The sequence below is a fragment of the Acinonyx jubatus genome, chromosome D3, assembly GCF_027475565.1.
Source record: "Acinonyx jubatus isolate Ajub_Pintada_27869175 chromosome D3, VMU_Ajub_asm_v1.0, whole genome shotgun sequence".
Taxonomy (NCBI): domain Eukaryota; kingdom Metazoa; phylum Chordata; class Mammalia; order Carnivora; family Felidae; genus Acinonyx; species Acinonyx jubatus.
In genome coordinates, this window is record NC_069392.1 from 45,170,145 (window position 1) to 45,185,119 (window position 14,975).

Here is a 14,975-nt window from a genome sequence, read left to right on the forward strand (position 1 = left end):
GAATGTCCATGAGTCCCTTTGGGGCATAGAGATGTGTGTTCGTGTCCGGAAAGTAGAGAACAGAGAGAGCAAGGGTAGTGTGCTTGCCTCCTTCCAAACTGGTCTTCCAGAAGTAGATCTCACATATTATCATACCCTTATGTTGAGAAGTAATCATGTGTGGTAACCAATAATGGTAATAATAACTAATATTTATGGAACACTAATTATGTGCTAGGCTTCTCCCACACCCTAGCTCCCTCAATTCTTATAAAAACACAAAATGGGGTTATTGTATTCTCTGTTTTGTGGAAGAGGAAACTAAAATTCAGAGAGGTCTTGTTATTTGCCCAAGGTCATAAAGCTAGTAGATGGTAGAACTATTTTTTCCTTCTGGAATTTCCCTTTATTTTTGTCCTTGGTTGACCCAAGCTCCAGTTTTTTTGTTCATTTGTTTTGGAAGACCTATTTGAAACTTCATTTAATAAAAAGAAGCTAAAAGAATATATAAATATATTTATATGGCCCTGAATCGCCTAACAGTCACCATTGGGGCAAATGGAACCAAAGCCACACTGAAGCTGTATTTCTTTTTTTTTTTTTTTTTAATGTTTTTATTTATTTTTGAGAGAGACAGAACATGGGTGGGGGAGGGGCAGAGAGGGAGAGAGACACAGAATCCGAAGCAGGCTCCAGGCTCTGAGCTGTCAGCACAGAGTCCGATGCGGGGCTCGAACCCATGAACCTTGAGATCATGACCTGAGCTGAAGTCAGACGCATAACCAATTGAGCCATCCAGGTGCCCCCTGAAGCTGTATTTCTAATCGTCTGGAATGGTACTGCAACAGGAATTGAAAACATCAAGCTGGTTCTAAATAGAGAGTGAAGCTCTTTGGGGCACCGAAGTGGTTATCTACTGTACAGTGTTAAAATGATTTCCATCCTGCTCTTCAAGAGCCTGTTATCATCAAGGGCAAAGAAACCACACCCTTTAAATACACACTGGGGGTCCTGGCCTCCATTTACACAGCCACCTTTACATGGCTGGTCCAAATGAAAGCTCGTTTGTCCTCCAGCTGATGTTCTGAATCATCTTCAATGATTGCCTCAGTTCTCTGAGCAGCTTTGACATAAATGATGTTTTCATAATACGCCTGGTCTCATTGTTCGTAATCCCTGGTTACCTGCCACTTCATGTCTTCGAGCCTCAGGTAAGCTGACATATGGACACATGGGTGTGATGAACTGGTTTCCTCTTTTCCCTTCCCAGCTCTAAACCAAAGGCTTCCTTCAAGGCTGCTGGCCTTTGGAGATCAAAAGAGGTTCCATAGAAAACAGAGCCTGAGGCAAAGCTTAGGGTGTGAGGCTTTATGGGGGAACAGAGGAGTGAGGGAAAAGGGAAGGCTGTCTAGGAGAAAGTCAGGAAGCAAATGCGGGGTGATGAGTGACAATGCTGGCCACATGCCACAAAAACCACACCCAGTGCTGAGCCAGCAGTACTCTGTGAGTAGGCCAAACAGAACAACCACATATTGGAATCGTCAGTCACCAGGGAGGCAGGGAGAAGAGCTCATCTGCCCATTCCCTCCATCTCCTGACTCTCATTGTTTGTTCAGAGCTGGGCTCAAAGGGATTCAGCCATCCCCCAGCTCTGGGCTGTCACCTGGCCCCTCCAAGCAGCGGTGGGGCAGCCATCTTGCATGGCCCCCAGCAAGGTGGCAAGGTGCTTCATGCTTCATGCGAGCAGTGGGAAGAGCCAGTGCCTCCGCGGGTCTCCTCAGGGAAGGCCTGCACTGCCAAGCTGCTGTGGCTTCTGTGTGGCAGCCCAGCCCTCACAGTGGGAAGGCTGCGTCTGCAGATGGTGGCAGAGATAAGGCCACAGCGGGAAGCTTCCAGGGCCCAGGAGGCAGACAGTGCCAAGCAGCTCTGGAGAGGCACAAAACTCCAGTCAAATTCAAGTATCCTTTCCAATTCCAGTGTAATATTGGAGTATCACTTTGTGTTTTTGGCTGCAAGCCACGGGAACATAGTCTGGCTTTCTTAAGCCAGAAAGGAATATATTGGGTGTATGCATAAGAGCTTTCAGGGACTGAAGAGCAGGTCTTATGGAACAAGCAGCGAGAGCTACAATAAGCACTAGGTAGCGGAAACTGTGGCCCTACATCCCTGTCATAGTGACATAACCCTCCTTCTACTACAGCCTAACATCACTGCCTCCCCATGAGGCCACACACCAACAGGCATGCCCCCAAATAGGAAAAGGGGGTTGATGCCTGTTGTGACTTGAATAGTGTCCTCCCTCCTGAATTCATATGTTGAAGTTTTAACCTCCAGTGCCTCAAAAGGTGATCTTATTTGGAGGTAGGGTCTTTGCAGAGGTAATGAAGTTAAAACAAGATCATTAAGGTGAGCCCTAATCGAATATGACTCATGTCCTTGTACAAAGGGAAAGTTTGGACATTGAGACATGCATAGAGGGAAGACAATGTGAAGAGATATAGAAGATGGCCATCTACAAGCCAGGGAGAAAGGCCTGGAATAGGTCCTTCCCTCACTACCCTCGGGAGGAACCAGCCCTACAGACACTTGATTTTGGATTCTGGCTTCCAGAACTGTGAGACAATACATTTCAGTTGTGTAAGCCACCAGTTTGTGGTTCTTTTTTTAATGGCAACCCTAGAAAACTAATATAATGCTGGAAAGCCAAGGGAAGACAAAACCCCTCAGGAGTTTGTTGAACTCTTTTTAGATTGCTAAATGCTTTGATGTGCATCATCCTACCGGGCAGGGCTGACTTCATGCCAGGAGACCTGTACAGTCATGTAGCGCGCTCTGTTCTCAGAAGCACCTGGCACTCAGTTTAATGGCCAGCTGTTGCCATCTTAAAATTCTTAATAGTTTTCTTTTTTTTTTAACAAGGAGCCGCACGTTTGCATTTTGCACAGGCAAATGAAATGACAATCCTGTCAGGTAAACGGGGGATTTCTCATTATCCTCATTGAAGAAGACACTGCAGCGGAAAGAGGGTTAACAGCTTGATCAAGGTCAACAGAACTACCCAGAGTTTGATCAGGAACTGAGGTTTCTAATGCAAAGACCTCTGTGTTCCATCCAATTTTGAGATTCTGCAACTCTAGACCTTATCTAAAAACAGAAAATTTGGAGCTAAAACCTTTACACAATTGCTTTGTCTTCACTCCATTACCTTGAGTAATGTTGAACACGTGAAACCAGGCTCACTATCTTCTCTATGGCCCTTGATGTCCCTGGCCTCCTACTTAAGAAGTGCCTCTACCAGCCTCAACTGATGGTATCATAGTTTTTGCTGGTCCTTTCTAGTCTACTTTTACTTATTTGTCTATTAGACACCATATCTCTGAAGAAGCAGAGTTCTTGCTGGCCTCCTGGCTGGGGTTAGACAGAAACTGCTGACCTCAGGCCACTGAATCTGTGCCCTTAGTCAAGGACCTAGAGAAAAACCTTCAAGAATCAACTGATGCCCATCTTTCATGGTTCTAGATATCAGCTCTTGGCTTTCCTGAGATAAACCAATCCCTCTAATCTGTGTAGATGGGAGTTTCATCATCTCTCCTGGTCTATCTTTTCTCTGTCCTCTCTCTGTCCTTACTTGACTCGTGGTTTTCCATCAGGCCAATGAACTTTGTCCCTTGATGCTCCTTTGATTTTCCTACCCTTTCTCCCAGCCCTGTTCTACTACAGTTTTCTAATACATACCCTGGAGATTTTCAAGTCAGTTGTATAATGAATGTCCTAAAGAAACATTTAATAAAGTTGCACTTCATTTACTCTTAGATTCCATGCAAATCGATCATTTTCCAAATCCACCAACATTTTTGGAAGAGGTACAAGGAGGTTTGGATTTTTTTTTTTAGTTTTCTTTACCACAGAATGAAACATTCTTAGGGTGAGGTGCCCTGTAATTATATTTCGTTATTGTTTACTAATTCTCTGTGGTAGACATGAGTTTTAAAAAATTTTTTTAATGTGTATTTATTTTTGAGAGAGAGAGACAGAGCAAGCAGGGGAGGGGTAGAGAGAGAGGGAGACACAGAATCTGAAGCAGACTGCAGGCTCTGAGCTGTCAGCACAGAGCCCAATGCAGGACTCGAACCCAAGAACTGCGAGATCATGACCTGAGCCGAAGTCGGATGCTCAACTGACTGAGCCACCCGGGGGCCCCTATGGTAGACGTAAGTTTTGTGCTGACATTCCTTTCTTTGGAAAGAAATTCTCCATTCTGTGTGGGTCCAGTGGGGCTGTTAGCCAGGGTGCTCTACCCTCCTTGCTTTCTCCCCATATGGCCTACACTGGCCAATCAGAGTATTCTATCTTCTAGTGATTGTGTCAGGAATTGCCATGTGACTCAAGCAGTGCCAGTCAGAATCATCCTTGACAATGGGTATATAGAACATGAAGAGAGAAGGTCTCTTTTCCTGTAGGAGTGAGCAAACCTAGAGACCAATGTTCACAGAAAAAAAACTGCAAGTGGGGAGTAGGATCTAGATTCAGAGACTTATCACTTGAGAAGATCTTTCATGTTGGTTACTAGCTCATAGAGTCACAGAAATCGAGTTGACCAGCAGTCATTTAGAGTTATAAGGGCTGATAATGTTAGAGAAAACGGAAATCTGGCAGACGAGAGCCTTCATTCCTCATACCCTAGAGTGATGGCTCAAGATAAAGAATAGTACCAGTCTCAGGAATTTTTCCTTCCTTCCTTTTTTAATATATGAGGATTTGTGGGTCATTACGATGTCTGGGAAATGCTTTTGGCATTGGGAAACAGGAATCCTAGACTCTCGCATTGTATAGATGGTCCCGTTACCTGCTCTCTCACTGAAAGTCAGAAAAAGGCCAACCTGTCAAGAGAAGAAGAGTCCTGGTGTCAATGCGTGAACGCATCTATCAAGCCCCACAAATGCCAGAGATCCAACTTCAGGCTGCACCTTTTCCATTTAAACCCAATTGATAGAAAGAGAACTTGCAATTTCACCCACTAGAGAGTAACACATGGTCTGGTTCTCTGCAGTTGGCTCTCAGAAGTCTCTAGTCTTCTTCACATTAAATTAGCCCTTCATATTAAATCAGGTGAGCCTTCCATCTACCCACAAGTATGACCATGTCATTCCCATGCCTAAATTCCCTACCAGCTCCTCATTGCCTGTGCACTCCCTAGCAAGGCATAGAAAGTCCTTGTGCCCTGACTCTAGCACAACCGTGGTGTTTGCAGATTTCATCTGTTTCGTATGTCCATGCCATTGCTCATGCTGGTCCCTTTACTAGGGGTACATTTCCTGCCTCTTTTCCCGACTCAGCTCATTATCGTAATCCTCACAGGAAGCTATCCAGGAATCCCCAGGTGGACCACTTTCCCCCCGCCCCCACCTGCCATGGTCCCATAGCACACAGCATACACCTGTATCTTATGGCCATTTAATATTAGAGTTTCTGTTGGTATGTCTCTCTTCAGCAATTAGACCAGAAGATTCTCAGATTCAGGGGTTGTACCTTCTACAACTTCATCTTCCATAGCACTCAGCAAACAAGGCTGGCACATAGTACGTCCTCGAAAAACATGCCATTGAACTGAAGTAGACCTTGTTATAAATAAAATATGACATTCTTTCTGATTAGCCAGTAATTAACTCCTCCTAGATAACTGGGATAACCTGTAATTTGTATGATGTGTCATTCCTGCAGTGAACCACTAGCTATGACTATTTGTATTGTTACTGGACCCCCGAGACCAGGTTCTTCAGTCTCAGTGTTATAGAAATGAACACTGAACTTGAGATAAAGGAAGCAGGTGGAGTTTATTAGAGATAGCTTGTGTACAAAGGAGCCATCAAGAAAAAGGAATGTCGATCTCTGAAGGGATAGTGTGCGAGGCTTATAAAGGCACTTTTCAAAGCGTTGGGGCTGGGAGTGGGACAGCATCCTTCAGTTCCGTGGTCCTTATCTTGTGGTTTTTACTTTTCGGTGGACACAATACAATCACAGGATGTCTTTCTCCACGGTCGACATACTTTTAAGGCTTCTGGAAAATAAAAACACTGGTGCAAGCCGGCTTTAAATTGTTACTTCTAATTTTGCCCAGACAACCATTACTCCCTAACGGCTCTTATCTCTCATTTGATCGCTTTCTCAGAAGAAGGGATTTGTCTCTAAGTGTATGGAAACTTTTAACCCCTGCCTCAGACCAGTGGCTTTACAGGAGTTAAGTCTCTCTTGTTTACCCTATATTGTCTCAGTATGACATTTGTATGAAAAAGAGTTCTATTCAGGCAAATCGTTCTAAATTTGCTTGCATTACTTAATTGAACAAAGGAAAACAATAGAATCGCTATCTTAAGTCTGGAGGAATGAAAGCATTTTTTTTTTAATTTATACAAGGCAGTTTTAGCTTCCCAGGCAAATATGGTGGGGTGCAGAGATAGTGACATTGCTTGGAGGCAGAAGTGAGGGGCTGTCTACCAGCGCTGCTTACCTTTTCAGAAAAGCAAGGGAACCAAGGTTGTTCCTGGACCCAGAAAGCTGATGTTCTTTGGTCTGGTTTTGGAAATGAAGGAACCCGTCCCTATGGTATCTGGGCATCCAGTTCCCCATCTGCAGATATAGTCTGTGTTCTCCTTTTCCCTTTTCCGTCTCCCAGATCTCCTTGTTTTCTCTGTTTTTGTCTCTGAGAAGATGGCAGGGTGAAGAGGGTGAAGAGAAGTGAAAAAAATGTGTATTTTTAGCCATGACACAGCTGAATGTTCTGAGTCTTCTTTTACAACCACATTTAAAAATAAATGTCAAGTGTTAGGCTTTCAGTGATTTCTCAGTGTCCACATCCTCTTCCCTCCTTAATGGGGGCCTGTCTTCTTCTGACTGGTTACCCTCTGGATAATGTTACTTTCAACTCCGGATATATAAATCACTAGCTGATGGGATGCATACAGTTTAAGATGTTCTATAAAATGCCTTTCATTTAAAGGTCCAGGTACACACACCCCTATCCTCAGTTTAATAATACAACTGTTCAGGGGTGCCTGGGTGGCTCAGTTGGTGAAGCGTCTGACTACGGCTCAGGTCATGATCTCACGGTTCATGAGTTCGAGCCCCGCATCAGGCTCTGTGCTCACAGCTTAGAGCCTGAAGCCTGCTTTGGATTCTGTCTCTCTCTCTCTCTCTCTCTCTCTCTCTCTCTCTCTCTGCTCCTCCCCTGCTTGCACTCTGTCTCTCTCTCAAAAATAAATAAACATTAAAAAAAACTTAAAAAAATAATACACTGTTCATATACTACGATATCAAAATGATTTACCATCAAAATCACATGTTAGATTATGCTTTCAACTCATTTACTGATGAAATATTTCTGCAACATGCACAGAGAGTAGGAAATCAGGTCCACATACACAAACATGAGCAATGGGAGATATGCTTTCCAGGAATTTCCACCTGGGCAACTCCTCTTCATAGGGGTGTGTGAGATTTGCTGACATTAGACCTGCCTGAGGTTCCAGTAAAATGCAGATGCCTGGGCCCCACCTGGGGTTTGGGAAATCAGATCATATAGCTGCCTGTCTTCAAAATACCTTTTAAATGTAAGCGATATTCTTTATTACTTTTGGGAAGAGATGACAATGATCAAAATTTATTAGGGTGTGTGTGCACCCTCTCAGTCAGGCCTCCAGAAAATACTAGGTTTTACTGTAACAACTAGGACTTATCCACTATGGGCAACGAGACATATGGTTAAACCTTACTTCAACCCTCACTGGCTGCATGGCATTGGGAAAATTATCCAACCTCTTCATATTTATTTTCACATCTGTAAACCTGGGATAAAGCTCACCTTACGGGGTTACTTTAAGAATTAAGTAGAACAACGTATGTAAAGTCTTAATGTAGCACCAGACATGTAGTGATGGCAGCCAGCAGCCATTTCTGATTTTTAGGGATGCTTCAAGATGAGGATTTGTGTTTTCATAACAAACCATGTTTTTTTCTGCCCCAGATATGTGAAATCAAAGAAGAACACCATGAACTCCCTTCCCCCACTATCTTGAACCCTGCAGTTTAGAATGTCTTTTTAAATTCTTTTTAATGTTGATTTATTTTTGACAGAGGGAGGGGGAGAGAGAGAGAGAGAGAGAGAGAGAGAGAATGAGTGGGGGAGGGGCAGAGAGAGAGGGAGACACAGAATCCGAAGCAGGCTCCAGGCTCCCAGCTGTCAGCACAGAGCCCAACTTGGGGCTCGAACTCATGGACCGCGAGACAATGACCTGAGCCAAAGTCAGACACTCAAACGACTGAGCCACCCAGGTGCCCCTAGAGTGATTTTAAAAATTTTAAACAGCTTTATTATGATTTACATAGTGAAAAACTCACTACTTACAGCATATGATCCAATGGTTTTTACAAAGTTGTGCAATCATCACCACTATATAATTTTAGAACATTTCAAGATGAGTTTTTCGTGTGTGTGTGTGTGTGTGTGTGTGTGTGTTAGGGAAGCAGCTTGTTTAATAGAATCTTTTAAAAGAAGTATACAGTATTATATACTAGAATAGATATATCTTCCTTTACCTACCTTGGGAGACTACAAAAACTTTTTTTCTTAAGATACTATTTTTTTTAATCTTTCAAATTCCTTTCTTTTGGAATTTTCTTCAAATTTTTATTCCCATTGTTTTAACTATCTCCAGTTGTGATGGATCTTCTTTTGAAGATAGATATGAAAATGATCAACAATAGTGATTGGCTGGGGCACATGCGTGTCTCAGTCAGTTGGGTGACCCACTTTGGTTCATGTCATGATCTCACGGTTCGTGAGTTCGAGCCCTGCTCTGTTGGGCTCTGTGCTGACAGCTCGGAGCCTGGAGCTTGCTTCGGGTTCTGTGTCTCCCTTTCTCTCTGTTCCTCCTCTGCTCAGGCTCTGTCTCTGTCTCTGTCTCTGTCTCTGTCTCTCTCTCTCTCTGTCTTTCAAAAATAAATAAAGATTAAAATTTTTTAAAATAGTGATTGGCTCCCCTTGATGCCTAATGGGGGAACTGAAACTGGTTAATATTATTTGGGACTCAAAAATCAAGAACTGGCTATTAATTAATTAGTGAGACAACTGTTCTGGTGTGGTCTGCAGACTAATTCTAAAGACGTAAAGAATCGACAAATTAGTAGAAAATCAGCATCTATCAGTGTATAAAATATGTTTTTTTGTACTCATTTAAGAGGAAATCCAGGAATTAAATGGATCCTGACAAACTCTGTACCAAGGTCTACTATGGTACTTAAAATATTATATTATCGATGTGTATCTGGCTACATGTCTCATCTGCAGGGATGAGGGGGCTTGCAATATTTGTCTAAATATTGCTGGCACTTATCCCTCTTCTGACATGGTGGGAATACTCAATAAGTGCCCAATGAAAAAAACAGAGATTCAGGACACTCAGCTCCAGGGTGTCCATACATTTGCACAGGTAATACTTGTGTGGATTACCTGCATTGATAGAAAATTTTTTCTTCAGCTAGTTTCTTAAGTTACTGTGGGGAAGCCAGTGGCATTATGGGTTGGAACACCTGGATTGCTAATTTAGCCCCAGAGCAAAACACAAGTGACTTATAAGTAAGGCATTATTTTATATTAGTGACTCCTCTTTCCTTGCAAAGATAAGAGCTGACTGCAAAACGTGTTATACACGTAGGACAGAAAAGATGCATTTTTACAATCTTCATGCCAAGTACTTGTTGATTTCCTTGTCTAGCCCTTCAGGTAGTGTCAAAACATACCAATGATAATTAAAGCAGAGATAATTCAGATCCAGACGGAGAACTCTGAAGCCTGGATATTATTCCTTTATGTTTTTTGTACAGTCAGAAGAAAATCTGCACTGCTTCCTTGGGCTGCATAAATAATGGCAAAAATATACTGTTTATAGTACAGACGGTTTAAATTAATCATCTCTACCTGATGCATCTGGTTATTCAACTGTACAGACTTTTTTGTAGCTGGATGTTTCAAGATACTACCGTTGACAAGTAAATATATGGACAGAAGGATCAACTGACTCTAATTTATATTAGAAAACTAATTGCATGCATTAGATAATATCTTGCCATTATAGTTTACAAAACACATGCCCACTCTTTCATTTACTTGCCTTGAAGGCACTGATTGTCTTCATGTTATAAATGGGAAAACAAAGGCTAAAAGAGGTGAAGTAAAATTGCCCTCGGTCGCATAGTTAATACCCTGCAGCACCAGAATCATAATCTATGATTTAGACTCCTGGCACAATCCCCTTTCCCCCATATTTCCAAACCACCCCCTTGGTAGCTCAACCTTACCATACAACTTACGTACAGGGGTTGAGTGCCTATTACATGCTCTAGACAGTCTAGGGAATCTGACTACACTTTAAGATTTGGAAACAAATCCACTCTGAGAAGCAAATGTCAGTGCTGCTGCTTCCACCCAAAATAGATTCACATATGTGGTTAGGTGAACAGAAAGGTATCTCTTCCTTTCTCCTTCAGTCAGGGAAAACTGGGATATGCTATTTGTTATCAGTTAATGTAGGAAAGGGTTCATAACATCTTAGCATAATAAGGCCAGGATGGTCAGTAAGAAGTAAGGTAAAGTTCCATGGGCAGAAGGAAAATCACTTTCTTTTTGAGACAAAAATGGAAATTCCAGATTGAAATTAATCATAGTGGCAAGATAAGTTTGGTTTGAGATGCTCCAGGAGAAAACCCACCAGTGCACCGAATGGAGCCTCCTGTACCTTTTGACACCTTTCCCTGCCCCCATCAATAGATGCTCATTTGCCTCATATCCCAGGGACTCAGCTAACCCAGACCTTGAAATCAGAGACAGCCTCTTTACAGAGCGACAATTAGTGGACAAAGAAGTCATAGACATTCACCATAGGCTGCAAAATGCACAAATCCTGAGAAGGTACCAAGGGAGAGGGAGGCTTGATTATTTCTGTAAGGACCAGGGAGGGTGGCAGATTTGGGGAACAGCCAATATCAGCAAAAAGCAAGAAGGCAGGTTAAATGCAAGGGATGCAGAAGGAAATGCAAAGGAATGGAAAGGAAGAGAGGGAAAGAGAGAAAACCCCTGTGAGGACCAAGAGAGGAGTGGTACTCCCCACTCAAACACATCCCAATCCAGGACTCGAGTGGGAGGCCTTGCTGTTTGTGCTGCCCAGGGGAGGTAAGCATCTGGAGGAAGGACATGATGCCTCCTTCCCCAGTCGTGTCCCTGAATCTATACAGCAGCAGAGCAATGATCTCACCTCCTGCAAACACCTGCTTAAACCCATAGTATGTCCATCAGGTATATAGTTTGGGGAAAAGCAGATGAAGAGGTGCCCAGTCTGAAGGGGATGGCTTCTTGCTGCGTGGTCACCACTGTGGTCTCCAGGGTGGCCTGAGTATCTTGTCAGAGGCATCCACCCACCCTGCTGGAAAAACGGCCAGGTGGATCCCCTTGGATCTACCACGTGCTCCTCTCCTTAGAAGCCAGCCAGTGAGTCCCCCTGTGGACAGAAAAGGAAGGAATCGGCTGTATAGTTTTACATGTTGACCCTTGACCTGGTTTGCTTTCTAATGAAAAGCAGTTAACTAAATCTTGCCCCACCTTCTGTAGAGTAAAAGGACTGAGTTTGATAGCAAAGCTAGCATAACAAGAAAACGCAGTGACATTAATTTCCCAGCTCTCCTCCATTTTAGAATTCCAGACATTCTGGGAACCTGTATTTATTTCAACTGATAGTGTAGGTTTACAAAAAGATACATTAAGGTATGGTTATTAGCAGTACTAAAAAATGTTAATATAATCGAAGTGAACACAACAAAATTTTCTTAAAATATATAGCCTCTAGATGTATTTAAAATGTAATTCCAAAAACTCAAAACATGTTTAGAAAGACAAGAGTAAGGAGTGTTATTAGTTGTCCCTCTGACACCCGTTTCCTACCTTCCTTTTCCTCATAGACCTAGAATTTCCCAACCATGGAGTTTGGGTGGAATGGGTCTACCTCCAAATCCCTGGAGGGGGCTCTCATTGGTTTATGATCTTGTCTTAATGAACCACTTCCTCCTAATTACATTGATTGGTTCAAGAATGAGCATGTGGAAAAGCACCTGGCCAATGAAATTCAATTAGGGGATTTGGAGTTAAGCATTGAAAAAGGAAGCAGGTAGACCTAGAAAGCTTCCAGCTGTTTGGGGACCAGGAGAGAAGGGCCTAAGTAAGAGTAGGCCCACCAAGTACCAACGTGGCAAAGTGGAGGGGTGGAAAGGTGAAGAAACTGGGTCCAAGTGACAGTTTCGCAGCCCTGGTACAACCTCATTTTGGGGAATCCTTTTCATGAACCAATACATTTACTTTTCTGGGCCATTTGGGTCAGATTTTTCTGTTACTTGCAACCAAGGTAACTTACAAAACACCTACCATGTGAAAAGTAAGACATCTAAAACTGCTCACTAATCCTTTGGACTTGGGAGTTTTCATTTTCCCAATGAAATCTCATGAACCACAAACTCATAGGACAATACCCACAGGAGGTGTGTAGAAAGGAAATCAGCTTTCCGTCCATCTGAGAGCTTTTCATTTCCTCTCCCTTTCCCTTAGTCTCCTTTTCTCCTCTCTCCTTCGAAAAGGAACACCGGGTAAATCCTATTAGGCTGAAGCCAAATGCACTGCAGACTGCCTTAGTCTTACAAAAGGGTGCAGTGAATCTTACAATTTCAAGTATAGGGTGCCCTAACGTCTTGGTGATCTAGATTTTTCCTTCCTTTTGTAGGTAATACACACCATGACCTCTTAAGTATCCATCATTATCTGCCGTTGCTATATAGTGAAGAAAACGCAATCAACCTTAATTCCCTGCCTGCCAGCTAAACCTTGGGCAGGTGTCAGTACCAACTACAGCTACCACAGGTATAATTACTGGTTCACGTATTGCCTCTCTTCAGGGTGGTGAGGCCCATTTTGAATCCTCTTTGTATCCCTCATTGTCAAGCAAATATTTGAAAATGTCCATTTATGATGCAGCTGCTAACCTAATTATGGTATTTGGTTGGATCCAATTTGGCACACATCTGGTGTATATTACAAGGTACAGTTATCCTCTATCCATAACCTTTTATGGGGTACGGAGCAGTTGCACTGGATCTTGCCCCAATCATTCAACAGCTAAATTTCGCTAAGTCTGTGTAACCATTGGTGCTAGGGTTCTGAGACAGATTGCTTTAAATTTGCTCATCCCTTCCCCCACCACATTCTCAGCTGCAGGGCCCCAGATACAACTTGTTAATGCCCACAGGATCATCAATTCCTTGATTTCCCCCTTCAGAAATAGGGACACAGAGAACCTTGCTTGGTTGAACTTGGCTGCCTTTTCCAGTTGGGGGAGGTGGGTACCGGCTACCTGCTAGGTTTGGTATTGCCCTCTTGGCTGCTCTCCCTTGTTGACTAGATTGTTTCAGGGTTAGAGAGGGTAGATGGTTCCACAGATCCAAAGTACAGGAAGTTTATAAGCACTGGGCACATTGTCAGCTCTGGTTACCACTGGCAATGTGTGACCAGGGAACACTCTCTGGCAAGAGCCCCATGGCCATTACAGTACCTAGGACTTGCGTTAGATGTCCCTGCCCAGTAAAACACACACACACACACACACACACACACACACACACACACACACACATTAAAGAACACATGGGCAGCTCTGTCAGGATCTGGCACCCAGTGCTGGTTCCATGGAACATAGCTCTTAGCATCCACTCTCATGATTAATATTGTTCAAACCTCAAAGAAATGTTACTTGTCTCAATGTCCTAAAAACAAAGGCTACAGGCTATGAATGCCATGTAGAATTGTGGCACTGCTGATATTTGAGACTAACACTATTTTAAATCCAGGAGTATTTGGATTTTTTTTTTGGATTAAAAAAACCTGGCAGATTTGTCAAGTCCTTCTCAGATCACATGAATGCAGTGATTACTGTATTACAAAGTATTGTTCCCCAGAGGTGAGAATCAGCCATTTTCTTCCTTCTTTTGATATTCCAATTTGTGACTCCAGATGTACTCAAGAATTAGCATGGTGTTCTTTTTTTTCAACGTTTTTTTTATTTTTTTTATTTTTGGGACAGAGAGAGACAGAGCATGAACGGGGGAGGGGCAGAGAGAGAGGGAGACACAGAATCGGAAACAGGCTCCAGGCTCTGAGCCATCAGCCCAGAGCCTGACGTGGGGCTCGAACTCCCGGACCGCGAGATCGTGACCTGGCTGAAGTCGGACGCTTAACCAACTGCGCCACCCAGGCGCCCCAAAATTAGCATGGTGTTCTAAGAATTACACATGACAGCTAAGGAATGACAGCAATTCACATTACTCTTAAATGTGTATATATAAATGTGGGAAATACTATATTGATTTAGATACATACTCTTGTAAGGGATGGCATGCATCACAGAATAAGCGATAGCAACTTGTATGATGAAATAAAATTGTTTTGGTAATATCTTCTGTGGTAATCTATCATATCATGTGACCTCATTATAATGCTGGATGTGATATGTTCCTGAGTTATCTCTAAACCTGAATATCGCTTTACTTTTTAAAAACAATTTCAGTTTTAAATGCTTCAGCAGAGCAGTTTCTCCAAATTGAAATTAATAAACCACACTCTAAGAACTACAGTGATTTAAGAAAGGTGGTCTGACTTGACATTAAGAACATAAATTTGATTGCCATAACATATATAGTGACTTTGCTAAAATAAAAGTGAAGAAGAGAAATCTATGGAAAAACAAAAATTACTTGTGAATTGTTTGTCTTTATAATATTACCCACGCACACATTATTACCAGCCCACCATCAGAACAGTCAGACATATGCAATAATGACTAAGTTCTGTCATCTTTGACATTTTACTGATATTCGGTCATATAATAAACCCTAGCATTATACTTATT

General features: G+C 42.6%; 1 long non-coding RNA gene across 1 annotated transcript; it reads right to left on the reverse strand.

Annotated features, from left to right (window-relative positions):
• Positions 1 to 5,807: 5,807 nt before the first annotated feature.
• On the reverse strand, positions 5,808 to 14,099 carry LOC128312450 (uncharacterized). The gene is made up of 3 exons (XR_008291805.1): positions 11,286 to 14,099; positions 6,488 to 6,679; positions 5,808 to 6,037 (listed from the first exon to the last, which is right to left on the reverse strand). It is a non-coding gene; the product is annotated as an uncharacterized LOC128312450 (long non-coding RNA).
• Between the last annotated feature and the right edge of the window lie 876 nt (positions 14,100 to 14,975).